This window comes from Macaca thibetana, chromosome 11 (assembly GCF_024542745.1).
Source record: "Macaca thibetana thibetana isolate TM-01 chromosome 11, ASM2454274v1, whole genome shotgun sequence".
Lineage (NCBI taxonomy): Eukaryota > Metazoa > Chordata > Mammalia > Primates > Cercopithecidae > Macaca > Macaca thibetana.
In genome coordinates, this window is record NC_065588.1 from 66,361,526 (window position 1) to 66,375,763 (window position 14,238).

Genomic DNA, 14,238 nt, shown 5'->3' on the forward strand with positions numbered 1-14,238 from the left:
GGAGAGCGGAGCGGGCGGGGAGGGGGGGTGGCGGCGGTGGAGGGAGGGAGGGGGTGTGTATGGGGGTGGTGGTGGACGGGACGTAAAGCGTCGCTGTACTCGGGCCGCTGCAGCAGCAGCTCCAGATCCTAGGCCCGGTCCCATCCGCGAGTGGCGGGGCTTCCCCAGACTCCACTCCCCTAGGCTCCCGCCAGCGCGGAGGAGCCGCTACCGCCGCGCTGCTTCCTGGGGGAGAAGAGAAGGCGGCTGCGGCCGTGGCTGAGGAGCTCGAGCCCGCTTTAGACGGCTCTGCCGCCTTCCCAGCAGCTGGTGCTGTCTCTGGCTCCTTACATTCTCAATACACGTATATCATCTGCCAGTTATGTGTATTTCTGTTAGTGTGTGTGTAAGTGTCAGATGGGAGACACTGGACTGGCTAACGGGTGTCAGGAGCCTGCAGGCCCTGGGATACCGAAGGCTGTGCATGGTGGAGGGAGAAGGAATGCAACTGCGATGCTGCCTCTGCCACCGCACCAGGAAGGTGAAGCTTCCGTAGTGTCGTAGACTGAGTCCGGATGGTCCTGGGGCGGCGGAGGAACCACAGATGCTTCTGTCTGTGAAGTTACAAGCCCTGGTTTTCTACTTCCGCAGGGGCCTCTCCACCTTTTGCTGTTGTAGGTCTCACTTAAAAGTTTCACAGAAGAAGAGAGTAGGATTAAAAGAGGCCTTTGTAGTTCCTAATTGAGGCACTGTTGTCTGTCCGGGAGAAAGCTGATGACTCTTGGTGACTGTGGTCCTTAGCAAAAGTGAATTGTAGTTTTCTTTTATACAAAGTATTTCCAAGGTTTTAGACTTTATATTTATTCCAGGCCTGTAGGTACGGTATTACCACCACAAAAGTCTTACATAAGGGTACCACCCTCTCAGAAGGAACCTAAACATCAACTTCCTTCGAATCCTTGGAGACATCTTCACTTTTCAACATCCGGAAGACTGAGTGCAACATATTTTGTTTCATTTTCATAAAACTCTTGGTCAGAGAATCCCACTCCTTTTAAAATCGTTTGGGCAGTTCTTCGTAATTAAGTACACTGATTTGAACCCTTAGATTCTTGGCGAAATGGTAAAAAGTACTCAAAGTCAGTTCACGAGGGAAGCCAACTTAAATTTAAGGTTCCAAAGTTGAACATACTTCATGCTTGATATTAGGAATTTTTAGAGCTCGGAATCATAAGTGTGACTCTTGATTTCCCTTTTGAAGCAAGATAAGTGGAAAGAATAAAGTATGGGGTGAGGGATGAGATAGAAATTTTAAAGTATCCATTTACATACAAGGTTTATGTTGAGTTTGGGAATGCTTGGCATAATTGACAACAGTTCTTTCCAAACGTCAATGAATATGTCTCTTATAATTTTGTAAGATTGCGAATTGAAAGGGTTAAGAATCATAGTGGGCTGAAATGGTTAAGTGTCTATATTCAGAGCCCAGTTCATTGAAATGTTTTATAATGGACCAAGATAATTAGTAAGCTCTGTATGTTGAATTTGTTTAGTTTGTAGTTCTTTTATAATGTTAAATCTAAAGAAAAAGAAATACAAAATACACTTAAAGACAAAACATGTTCCACTCTACTCACTTATTTCTTGATTTTGTAAGATCCTTATTGTAGAAAAGGTATCTTTCTCTCATATTTTCTGAGAGCTTGAATTGTAATAACTTTTGTGAATACTTTGTATTTTAGAGAGGAAGTGAGAAACTCTGCTAAAGTTTTTTTTTGTATCTGAATTAGTACTTCATCAATACAAATAAGTTAATGTAAACATTTGTTGGCAGGAATCTTTTTTTAAGTATACAATGTAGAGATATCTGTAACCTAATCTGATCTCAGGGAATGAGAATTGCCTGTTTGTTTAACCAAGCAACACATACAGCCTATACAATTTTTCAGTTTCTATAATACTTTAATTTATATGGTGGAAAAGGAGGGCAAAATGCTTGTGTGTGAGTGATTTATATCCCCAAGTACCTGATCTTGAAGATAAAACTCAGAATGTGGCTTATCTTCTGATGCTGGGCAAAAAACAAAAACAAAAAAATTCAGAATGATACAACTTCTCATATACCTCCCTACAAGGACTAATTACCTTTGTTTTTCCTTTATAACTTTGGGTGTTGCACTTTTTGATTTTTCAGAGATGCTTTACAGTTATTATAACCTGAAAATTATTTGTTCAAAAGTAAATAAAATTTTCAGGTGTATGAATAGATTTTATTAGAAGTGCTTCTAACCCAGTTCTCATTTGTATTCCTTTAGTAGATACTGGTATTAAAAGTACCTATATTTTGAAAGACCATTACAGAATTTTTTACAACCTGTATAAGTTATAGTTTTATGTTTTCTAGTGACAGACTTCATAAGATTTTCTGATAATGTAAATAGAATGTATGCTTCACATGTATATGTGAAATAATGAGTAAGCATTAATAGACTAGTGAAAAACACTTAGCTTACAATTTATTTTTTTGCTCTTTAAAAGCAATGTTAAACAATAGCTGTTTTTTTTGTTGTTAAAATTTGTTAAAATTTTCCTGAGATTTTAGGAAAATATACAACCAAACATTTATGATGTTATTTGTTACCTGGATCTGTAGGGGATTTTGTAACACAAAGAGGCAAAAGATCCAAGGTACCAGGTAGGGCAGTTTAGGGGCAGAGTTAATATGAGGTGTACTGTAATGTTTGAGTGGAATTATATACAGTGTTAATCAAGGGATCTAGTGCTATGGTAGAACTTATTCTGCTTGATGATACAGGTGACTGTTCTTCCTAAGAGCGGTTTCTACCTGTGATACTTAAAGGGATTGAATTTCACTGTGACTTATACCAGATATTTTGAAAAGAGCTGTGCTAAAGTTGATGTCGTTGTAGAAAGTTTGCCTTGAAGTGGAATGAAAGTTAGGGTTTTATTTCTTTAGTTTTTCTGTTTAACATCCTTTGATTTCTATTTTAGAATTCAACTGTTATGATTAATCATGCTGATGTGGCTTGTTCATTTATTTACTTTGTCTATACTATTAGGAATGTCCTGGAAATAGAATTCATAGTGTGTTTTCTGACAGCTTGTTCTCTGAAATACAGTTGCAAATCTGTTGGTATCCGTTGGTATATCACTTGGGGGTGTGCTGCATTATAAAGTAATAAAACAGTTTACGATGTTTGCTTTTTGTCAAGAGCTCATGATATATAATATGGAAATACAAAAAAAGTGAATTATTTAGAAAAAAATGGGAAATTTTTCGTTTTCTGGGCACTTGAGTGCTTTGTATATGCTTAGACTCAGGATCTAAGTCCACTTAGATATATAGTTAGATATTTTGGACTATTTGCCACTTAACCCTGAACATTTTCCTTTCCTTATTCTTTTTTTTTCTTCTTCTTTGAGACGGAGTTTTGCTCCTCGCCAGGCTGGAGTGCAATGGCGCGATCTTGGCTCACTACTACCTCCACCTCCCAGGTTCAAGTGATTCTCCTGCCTCAGCCTCCTGAGTAGCTAGGATTACAGGCATGCGCCCGGCTAATTTTGTATTTTTAGTAGAGACAGGGTTTTACCATGTTGGTCAGGCTTGCCTCAAACTCCTGACCTCAGACAACCTGCCTGCCTCAGCCTCCCAAAGTGCTGGGATTACAGGTGTGAGCCACCACGCCCATCCTATTCCTTTTATTCATGTGTATGTTATTGCATGTATGTGTGTGGGGGAGGGTGGTGGTGCATATTTTATGTATCTTTCACTTCTCTGTTGTTTGATGAACTTCTTCTATACTCCTCTTTGGTATCACTTTCTTCATAAATCTTTCCTGACTCCTCAAATCTTTCTGCTGTATTGCTTTTTAGTCTTCAAACTTCTATTATAGAATGTCACACTGTATTGTAATTTACTGTCCATCTGGACTGGGAGCACCTGAGAGGTAGGGCTTTGATTTGTTTATGTTCATGTTTCAAATGCCTGTATAGTGCATAATACTTAGTAGGTTCTCAATACGTATCTATTAAACTGAACTGTTGCTAGATTGTCATTTGTCAGTACTGTTTCACAATCCACAGATCTGAAGCAACAGATTGGAAAAGTGGTGGGGAGAGTGGCATCCTGTATTCCTTCACTTTCTTGAATCCTGTCTTACAGTTTTGCTTCTTAATTACATATGGAAAAATAGATAACTAGCTTCTTAGAGAACTGTGTGTTGAGTTAGTATGGAATTAGGGGAGGATGTTAGTAATAGAGTGATTAATACCCTGTTTTGCTTCTGGCAGGATGTTTAGGTCTGTATTTCTTGCTGTATTATGTGTGGTTATGGCCATTATTTGAAGGAGATATTTTGTATTTGTCTTTACAAGGTAACATGTTTACCAGTACTTACACATGAGCTCCTATTAGATTTGGGGCTTCTGAAGTTAGATTCTGTTTTTCTCACCTTTTTCCTCTTAATGCCTGGCCCATTGGTTAGTAGAAAGCAGGATTTCTCTAGTTTGAATAAAATTGCCCTTATGGAAATAAGGTGAGATGTGTCTTATTGGAGGTCCAAAATTTAAAAAGCTCTGAAAGTTGATCATTTGTTTAGTTTTGTTTTGAATAAGGTGAGAAAATATCAACTGGAATTATACCTGTGAATCTGATTATCATCTTTCTTAATCTGATTTTCCCACTTTTTCATATGGAAATGTTCACGTGTTTGACTGCAGGTGTTGCCATTGGCAGATGTTATGTCATATATGATACATACAACATTTTACCTTTCTCAAATCTGAAACGGCGATTTTGAGAAACATCTGGCCTTTACAGGTTTGTTTAAGAGCTTGTGAGCCAGTTTTGTGCCCATTTTAGAGATGTCGAAATCAAAACAGGATAGATGACTCCCAGAATATCATTTTAGTAGATATGCTAATATTGATAATGATTTTAGGAATATTATGTTTTAATTGCCTGTATATGTTCCAGAGACCTTTTAGTGACTAAGAGCTGCTAAAGATACAGAGTATATATTTTTAAAAAGGGAATATGATCCAGTACTCAAGACACCAATCCTTTCTCTGCCTTTTCTGAATGGGAATGTCTTTCCTTATATGTGAGTAGATGAAAATGCACATTTAGTAAATGTTTTAGTAAAAAAAACTAATGATAAATGATTGAGAGAAAATTGTGTGTCCTGGCAATTTAGGTAACAGTGAGTAGACTTGCTTGTTTTTCAAACATATTGATATACTATTTTTCCATTTGTGTATTCAGATGTTGTAACAGCTCCAGTTTGTATTAGCATCTGGACAAAACGTAATGACTGATTATGTAATACAATGTGTTTGAGAGAGGAACATTTGGTTTTGTGTCATATCTGGCAAGAATGTGCTTTTGTATTATTTTCTACTTTGTAAATTATAATGCCTATCCTGCATGTAAATTTTGTATTTAGTTTTCTGCTTGTAAGAATCTTTCATAGGTCAGTAAAATAAAATATTAGGTTTACTGTGCCATTCCAAGCACCTGACTACTTTTGGCTTTGCTACGCGGTGGCTCAAGCCTGTAATCCCAGCACTTTGGGAGGCCGAGACGGGCGGATCACAAGGTCAGGAGATCGAGACCATCCTGGCTAACATGGTGAAACCCCGTCTCTACTAAAAATACAAAAAAAACTAGCCGGGCAAGGCGGCGGGCGCCTGTAGTCCCAGCTACTTGAGAGGCTGAGGCAGGAGAATGGCGTAAACCCGGGAGGCGGAGCTTGCAGTGAGCTGAGATCCGGCCACTGCACTCCAGCCTGGGCGACAGAGCGAGACTCTGTCTCAAAAAAAAAAAAAAATGTTTTACAGCTTGCAGAGAGGACTTTCATTATCTTAATTTTATATATATTATTTAAAATAAGTTTAAAACTTAACATTTATGTTTATAAACAAGCTATTTTGGTCAATAAGAAAATTAGAAGTTGGGAATTATGAAGGCCATTTTCATCTTCAGACTGTACTTAGAGTCTAATTTCTTTCTCGTTTATTTTAACGCTACTTTATAGAGAAAATCGTGATTTATTAAATAAAATAGGTGTTGATGGAAGATTTATTTTTGTTTGCATCTGATCATCTTGCAGATCCTAGATATTTAATCGAATTGATACAGAAGTTTGAAAGACAAGCAGCAGTAGGAAATTTTTGTTTCAAGCTTGACTTTCTGGCAATATGCAACAGTTGCTCATTTTTAAAAATTATAAACATTCATTGAGAAACATTAAAAACTTGAAAGCAAATAGTTTGTTATAATGAGAATAGGTTATAACATATCATTGATGCTACATTTTACATACTATTGCACCATTATTCTGAGGTAGTCATATGCTGAACAGATTACTGGACAAAGTAATGCTTTAGGGGTGTAGTTTTTATGGGAGTGAACAGGTCTGGCCTGAAATTAGACAAAAAATTGGAGCCATAATCTTTCTAATCTATGCTTATGAGAAATTCTAGGTATATTTATAAGTATGTCAGGCCAAACTTTATTTAATACAGCCAAACTGGTTAACCTGACATCTGAGGTAGTCTTTTTTTTTTTTTTGACATATTAAAATTTTGTATATTTATTGTGTACAACATCATGTTTTAAAATATATATACATTGTGGAGCAGCTAAATCAAGGTAATTAACACATGATTTACCTCACATACTTATCATTTTTGAAGGTGCAAAAACATCCTTCACAATTTTCAAAAAGACAATACATTATTCTTAACTATAGTCACCATGTTGTACAATACATCTCTTTAAGTTATTCCCCCATCTCACTGAAATTTGTATCCTTTGACCAGTATGAGATAGTCTTTAAACTGTTTAAGTTTGGTATACAATGCACTTGTGTGTGTATATCACTCATCCTAAAATGGATGTATGTGTGTAAAAAAATTGTAATCCAATGCTTAAATGAATTTGTGAAGCACAAATTAGTGAAACACTAAGGTGTTTCATATCATAGTTTGAAAATCTCTGTGCTTGATTGCCAAACTCACTTCCAACAGTAAAATTCTGTGTATTTTAAAAGTTCTTTTTCTATTCCCTGCACATGCGAAACTCGTGTAATTTAGCTGTTTTTTAGTAGAGTTTGGATAGAAATTGTTTATTAAATTAAATTTAAAGTTTAGGCTCTGCTGGTTATATGTTAGCACTCTAGATGTTTTCAAGTAAATCCTGTAGTAATTTAAGTGTTTAGTCTCTGCTCGACATTGTTATTGGATATATGATGGTGATTCAGACAAGTCTCCACCTTCATTAACCTAACATTCTGGAGGAGGAGACAGACAGTAAACAAATAAATATAATTTCAGCTAGTGGTAACTTAGGAAAAAATAAAGGGGGATAAAAGTACAGCACTTGATTAGAAATGGAAAAAAAGAGATTAAGTAGGGTGATGAGAGAAGACTTCTGTGGAGGTATCATTTGAGCAGAAACAGAGAAAGGTGTAAGCCATGCAGAAATGTGGTTGAATGCTTTTCCAGACAGAAGGAATAGAAGGCCCTGAGATAGGGTCAAGTTTTGCATGTTTAAAGATAAGAAATTTCATCAACAATTACTTAGTGCTTTCTGCATAAATGGGGGTAAGCTCTAAAGGGGAGAAGAGATGATTAAAGCATAATAATCTGTGTCTTTCAACTTCTGAAAATACCATGGTGGACCCAGTAATCTGTAATAAGTTTTATAAAGAGCAATAGGGAGGAGGGATTATTTTTTATTAAGGTGCCTTGAAATTGTTTTCTACATCAGATGAATTGTGGGGGTTGGGGGGTGGTCTGTCTGGAGTACTGGAAAATGACATGGGAAAGCAGACTGAAAACTTTCCTTAATTCATGTGTTTATGTAGAATAATCAAACCTATACTTTTCTCAGAAATTAGTAATGATTTTCATGTTTAATTAGATTTCCTTGTACAGTCCAATAAATGTTACTATGTGCTGTGCACTATTATAGTTGCACTGCATAATTCCTCAAGTTAAATTTTTGTCATACTGTAGAAACATCCTAGAGTACAGTAACCTTGTTTCAGGGAGTTAATGAGTTGGCTTCAAGGAGGTGGTAAGTGAACTGGGTTCTGAAGGGTGCTTTGTAGTTAACTAGGTGGAGGAGGGGAGGGTATCAGCCTTGTAAATGCACAAATCTTGGGAAAATATTCTGGATTTGGAGAATGGCAAGGTAATCCTCCATAGCCCTTGACAGAATTCTGGGACCTCATAGGAGATGTTAGTTGAAGGAATGAAGTAGCCACAGTATGAGAGGTCTTATCTTTTATGTGATGAGGGAACCATTAACCATTGGAAAAAAAAAATAGCCAATGAGATTGATAAACAGATTTGTGTTTCAGGGGAAAGTTTAGATTCCACAGTCGATTTACAATGAAAATTATAGCTTAATGGTGTGTATTTGTGACATTTTTGAAAGATTATTTTCTCTCCATTAAACAAATTGAGTACTTTGTATTCATATAAGCAGGATTTTTATTTGTTAAGAACTGTATGACTTTGAAACTCTGTAGTTTCTTTTAGAGAACTTGTTTGTTATACATATAAGTGAATGCCTACTGTTCAAGGTTTTTCCATTACTGGGATGGAATTTTTACAAACGTTTTGGGGCAGGCAAAGTTTGAGTATTATCATCTGACGTAATGTGTTAGACAGGAGATTTAACATTCTTAGATAAATTGGAAAAATATGAAGAAAATCTGAATCAGTGATAAAATCCCTACATAGGAGCTGATATTTATATTATATTACTAGAAGTGCTTATTTTATATATACTTGTTTGTGTGTTTCTCAAAATACTATACATATAACACTTGGTTGTATTAGGTTGCTAGCATTATTTGTTAATTGACGTGCAAAAACAAATCCTAAATTAATATTTTTAAAGAAAAAGAATTGCTTCTCTGAGAATGTAGTTTCAGCAAATTATTATTTTTATTTTTATTTTTATTTTTGAGACACGTTTCACTTTGTCACCCAGGCTGGAATGCAGCAGCATGATCACAGTGCACTGCAGCCTTGACCTCCTGGGCTTAATCAATCCTCCCACCTAAGCCTCCCGAGTAGCTGGGACTACAGACGCACGCCACCATGCCCGGCTAATTTTTGCATCTTTTGTAGAGACAGGGTTCCTCCATGTTGCCCAGGGTGGTCTTGAGCTCCTGCGCTCAAGCCATCTGCCTGCCTCGTCTTCCCAAAGTGCTGGGATTACTGACCTAAATTGCTGCTTTTATTGTATGCATTATATACTATTTTATCATAGCAAAAGTTAATGGTTCAACTATGGCATGTAGAGCTGCCCACGTAGCCTAATTGTCTATTTAGTTCACTTTTGACTGAATAAAATGGAGCTGATCTATCTGCTGTTAAAAAGAGTTATATTCTGAAATTTTACATGATGTCCATAATGTCTGGAACTAACCAGCCTGAAATGGAATCACCATTGTACTGTTTTCAATTGGCTATGTGACTTATCCCCCCTATACTTCAGTTTTCTCATTTGAAAAATGTAGATTAAAAATAAATAAAAACAAAGAAAAATGTAGATAAATAACAATACTTACCTAGTAGGACTGATGTAAGGATTAAAGGTTTTTGTGAATTTTTTGTTTGTTTTCGTTTTGGAGTGGGACTTGTTAGGTTAAAGAGGAGCTTCTGAGACGTATGAGAATTAGCCACAATTTATTTCACAGAGTGCACTATACTCTTTTTTGTATCAGATTTGTAAATGTAAACAAGAATGCAGTCTTGCTTTTAGAGTCTAAACATGTTTTTCCTACCAGGAATTTTGTTTAAATGACCTTCTGTGAAGTAAGATGTGTAATATTTTGAGTAACATAAATAAATCTTCACATTGTCTGCAGCACTTGGCAAAGCACAGGGCACATAATAGGCATTTAATAATTCGTTTGTTAAGTGGGATAAATCTAATGGGTTAGGATTCAGACAGACAGTGTCTACCTTTTACAACCTGAATAATGCAGAGTTAGTTGCCTGTAGCAGTTTTTCCTCTATGCCTGTTTTCTTCCTTAAAATTAATAAAATATCTTCTTCGCTTAAGTGTATTTAAGTGGGTTTTAATAAGATCCTGTAAAACTCCTGACAGTAGGTATTTACTGGTGTTGGTTCCCATGCCATTTCCTTTATGTAGAGCAAATATTGCAAAAATTCTGGAAGTTCAGAAGAAACAGCACGTACCATTTATTTTTCTGAAAGTTGATAAATGTACCATTGAGTATGTGCTCATCTTTAATGAGCAGATAATACATTATTTTGGAAAGACTTCACACTTGGATTCAGATGATGGGTTCCAGTCTGGGCTCTATGAACTTACTAGCTGTGTGCCTGGTAAAATCAATTAGTATTGAAGAGCCTCAGCTGTTTGATAATTTATACCTCCCAGTGTTGCTGATGACAACTCAGATAATGAAAGCAAAAGTGTTTAACTGTAGAGCATGTCAAAAAAGTATCATGATAATTATTCCTGATTATTAGTCATTGTAGTGAAACTAGTATAAACTAGTATAGTAGTCTCCCCTTAATTCAAGGGGAAATATATTCTAAGACCCCAGTGGATGCCTGAAATTACGGATAGCACTGAACCTTATATGTACTATTCCCCCTGCATACATACCTATGATAAAGTTTAACTTGTACATTAGGTACAATAAGAGATGAGCAACAATAGCTAATAATAAAATAGGCCGGGCGCAGTGCCTCACGCCTGTAGTCCCAGTACTTTGGGAGGCCAAGGTGGGTGGATCACAAGGTCAGGAGATCAAGACCATCCTGGCTAGCACGATGAAACCCCGCCTCTACTAAAATACAAAAATTAACCAGGATTGGTGGCACGCGCCTGTAGTCCCAGCTACTTGGGAGGCGGAGGCAGGAGAATCGCCTGAACCTGGGAGGCGGAGTTTGCAGTGAGCCAAGATCGAGCCACTGTACTCCAGCCTGGGGGACACAGCGAGACTCTGTCTCAAAAAAAAAAAAAGAATAATTATATACTGTAAAAAAGTTAAGCAAATGTGATCTGTCTCTCAAAACACCTCTTGTACTGTACTTGTATTTTTTGTGATCTGTCAGTCTGATAACCAAGATAGTTACTAACGTGACTAAGGGGTGGGTAGCATATGTAGCAAGGATATCATGTCCCAGGTGGTATGGAGCGGGATGTCACAAAATTTCATCACACTCCTCAGAATGGTGCCTAATTTAAAATATATGAATTATTTCTGGAATTTTCCGTGTAATATTTTTGGACTGTGGTTCACCATGAATAACTGAAACTGAGGAAGAAGAAACCGCGGATAAGGGGAGAACTACTGTAGTTTCTTAAGTTGTATGATTGATTGAATGATTCATTCATTTTTATCTTGTGATGCTGCTGCATTTGGGTGCTTTGCCCTTTATGCATTTTTATTTAAGTAGATACCTGGCTTATTAGGCCAGATGCAGTAGCTCATTCCTGTAATCCCAGCACTTTGGGAGGCCGAGGCAGGTGGATCACTTAGGTCAGAAGTTCAAGATCAGCCTGGCCAAAATGGAAAACCCTGTCTCTACTAAAAATACAAAAAATTAGCCAGGCGTGGTGGCACGCGTGTCTAATCCCAGATACTTGGGAGGCTGTGGCGAGAGAATCGCTTGAACCTGGGAGGCAGAGGTTGCAATGAGTTGACATCATGCCAGTGTGCACCAGCCTAGGTGACAGAGCTAGACTCCATCTCAGAAAAAAGAAAAAGACAACTGGCTTATTGGACTTTGGGAGAAAGGAGTTTGGAAAGATTGTGGGAGTGGTAAAGAATGATTCTGCTGTGTTCATCAGAGCAGGCCAGTTAATTGAATATTTTTGCATGCTGAGGTCCTGATGCTTTCTGTATGTATCTATAGCAGGAAATTTACTTCATCTTAACTCCTGTATCATTAGGGTAAAACATCATGATAATCTTTGGGGTATTCCCATTTTTGTAACTGTATTTGTGTCCTTTATCATTGTTAGCCAAGCATATTTTTCGTGAACATCATGTCTATTTTTTGAAAATCATTTGTAATTTATAATTAGAGCATTGAGAATGTCAGTGCAGTAGTTGGAAACTCTTGTGTATTCTTGTGCATATAATGTGTATGAATAACTTACACTGTTCTTTGTCCCTTAAATCTGTAAGATCTCTTGGGTACTGAGCCTTTTGAAACATTAAAAGTAAAGACCATATAAGGCAAGCAGAGTAGTACTAAATAGCTGCAGTAGCAAAGCAAGGAAAGTGAATCACAGAGTAATGAATTTGGAAAATGACTGTTGTGCATTGTAGGAAAAGGCATTGCTTTTACTATCATCCTTGTAAAATCTAGTTACTGACATTAAATATTTGTTAGGTGTGCTGATTATTTAATCGTGTACCGTAATAGCCACGTACAAGCAAAATACTTTTTTCTTCTAAAAACATATATTAAAACTTTAGAAACTGGAATACAGCTACCCTAAGTCTTTACTCAGTTAGTTTGCTCTTCCATTCTTTCATATTAACTAAGGCAAATAATTTAAAATTGAGCAAAGGACTCATATCTAAAACTTATTTATAAAACTTATCCTTGTGATATAAAACATATGAACTTCTAGAAGATCTACAGATTCTGGTCAAGATATGCCCCCTTATAATTTTGATAGTTTTAATAATAATTGTCAGGCACAGCAAAATACTCGGGCATCAGATACTCAGTTAACTGTTAGGTTTACTATTAGAAGATTATTACCACAGTTTAGAATAAAGTTTTCAATATCTAAGGCTCTTTGCTTATTTCACTGGAATTAACTAAAAGTAGGGAATTCATTCCTCAGAATAATTTATATCCTAAGCTATATGATGAAGAAGGCTTTTATTTTTAATTATATATTCCAGCCTTGTACCAAAAATGTACATGCTAAAATATCAAGACAAGGCAAAGATTATTTTTGCTTTTCTGTCACTTAACACTATTTCAGAATAGTTTCGGATTTATCAATTGGCTCAGAAAAAGAGTATTTAATTCCTTTGATTTTGAACATCTGATTCAAATTAATGATTTGAGAAGTTTTTATTTACTTTGGGAACTTCAACTTGGGATTCTGGGGTAAATTTTTTTAAAGAGAAGATTCTTTTGTAATAGAAAATTTCTCTATAACTTACCTGTTTTATAATTTTAGATTCTTGTATATTGATATGTATTATTACAGCATACCAAGGAAGTAATACTGTTATTTACTGGTTTTTAAATTTTTATATGGAGTGAATTAAATGTGAGGTTCTGCTGAAGGAGACCTGTGGTTTAAAAAAAAAAAAAAAAGTAGTAATAGCATATGCTTATTATAGAAAAAGTAGAAAGGAAAGATTAGTGAGAGAAGAAAATAAAAAATCACTTCCAAGCCTACAACCTAGAGAACCATTGTTAACTGATGCAAACATTGTCATTTCCTTTGTATACATGTGTTTGTAAGCTCTACAGTCTCTCATTTTTCTCTCTGATTATTAAGGTAATATAGGGGGATGTGAAAATGCTGGAGAGTTGTAATAAAGAGGGGAGAAAAAGTCCCTCAGAGATATCCACGAAAGTTTGCATTTTTGTGATGAAGAAATTGGAGTATACATGCTAATTTGGAACCTGTATTGAAAACAAAAAACAAAACTGACACCATAAGCATTTTCCAGTGTCATATATTTATCCAAAATAAGATTCTTAATGGCCAGAGCATAACTGATTTAGTGATTGTGTATGATTGAACATTTTATTTTGACTTTTTACTTTTACAAATAGCACTGTGATGAACATTCTTGTACCTGAATCGTTTGTACATTTATTTCTTTAGAAGAAATTTCTGTAAGTACAATCATTTCAAAATATATGAATTTTGGAGATAAGCAGGTCCAATGCTTAGCCAATTGCTGTGTCCTTAGTCAAATTACTTTTCAAGCCTTAGTATTCTTTCCGTAAGAACAGGTATAATAATGATACTTACCTCAGAGGTTGGAAGGAGTAAATGACAACATATTTACAGCATTTAGCACATCCGATAGTATACAGGATACTCTCAGAGTCTTTCCCCAACTACCCTTTTCTTAAGTAGACTCTTCTCACCTAGCATCTATTGTAATTAACTATTATGCTAAAAAATTTTGTCTTTCATTCCCCCACTAGATCATGAGTAGGGACAAGTTCAGTCTAGTTCATTAATGTATATTT

The 14,238-nt window shown here is 36.1% G+C and overlaps 1 protein-coding gene across 1 annotated transcript in view; it reads left to right on the forward strand.

Moving 5' to 3' along the window:
- Positions 1–14,238, forward strand: part of CNOT2 (CCR4-NOT transcription complex subunit 2) — a 108,834-nt gene that overhangs the window by 347 nt on the left and 94,249 nt on the right. The gene's annotated exons all lie outside the window — the stretch shown is intronic.